Raw genomic sequence first — 1,091 nt, 5'->3', positions numbered from 1 at the left:
TGCATACATTATTTAGTTTGGTAAAAGTTACTCCTTCGGGAACATCCAAGTAAATATCCTCTTGTAGATCACCTTGCAGGAAAGCATTATTTACATCCATGTGTTGCAAATGCAAGATATGAACAGAAGCCAAAGCACGAAAAATTATGACTGTTGTTAATTTTGCAACTGGTGAGAATGTGTCGAAGAAATCAAAGCCTTCAATTTGATTGTATCTCTCAATAGTACCATCAACTCTGTGATTGATCTTATGGACCCATTTGCTTCCAATGTGTTTGACATTTGATGGCAAATCAACAAGTATCCAGGTGCCATTTTTACCAAGTGCCTCAAATTTAGCATTCATAGGATTACACCAATCTTAAGATTTGCAAGCTTCTTGATAGGTTTTAGGCTCAATAGTTTGAGTAATAGAGATGGGAATAGCTTTATGTGAAGTGGATAAATTTGAAAAAGAATGAAAAGAAGAAACCGATTCAGTTGAATGAGTAGAGGAAGTATCGCATACATAGACTTTCAAGTAGGATGGTGCATTTTTATGTCGGGTAGGTTTTTGAGGTAAAGATGGATCAAGTGAGGAAGAATTATCAATATTATCATATGAAAGAATGTTACCTGATGGTTATTTTCAGATGTTTTATCAAAATTTTGATTTTCTTAAAGAGAATTAGTGTGTTTAAATTTTCATTTCAAATTGTGGAATAATAATAATTACAAGTTAGAGTTTTACCAAAAGGTTGATAGGGAAAAATGGATTCATGGTAGTGTCTCTAGACACCATAAATTTCTTAGTATTGATGTCAAATAAGACTGATCTTTTCATAAATGCCTTATAGCCAAGAAAGACACAGTTCATTGCTTAAGAAACAAGTATAGTTATGTGATTTTGTAAAGTTGAAACAAAGCCTAATGAACCAAAAACTTTCAAATCAATTAAATTTGGTAAATTTGTATGAATGAGAAAATAAGGTGACTTATTATCAAGAATAGGAGAATCAAATCTATTACTGATAAAGACAACATATGACCAAATTTGGTAAATATAGCGCTTCCTATAAAACAAGGATAAAACACAGTTTATACCGGAAACA

The sequence above is a fragment of the Medicago sativa genome, chromosome 6 (genome assembly GCF_051527215.1).
Source record: "Medicago sativa cultivar Bolivia chromosome 6, Bolivia_mono, whole genome shotgun sequence".
NCBI classification, from domain to species: domain Eukaryota; kingdom Viridiplantae; phylum Streptophyta; class Magnoliopsida; order Fabales; family Fabaceae; genus Medicago; species Medicago sativa.
The sequence above is the reverse complement of the archived record's forward strand: the minus strand, read 5'-3'. Positions refer to the sequence as shown.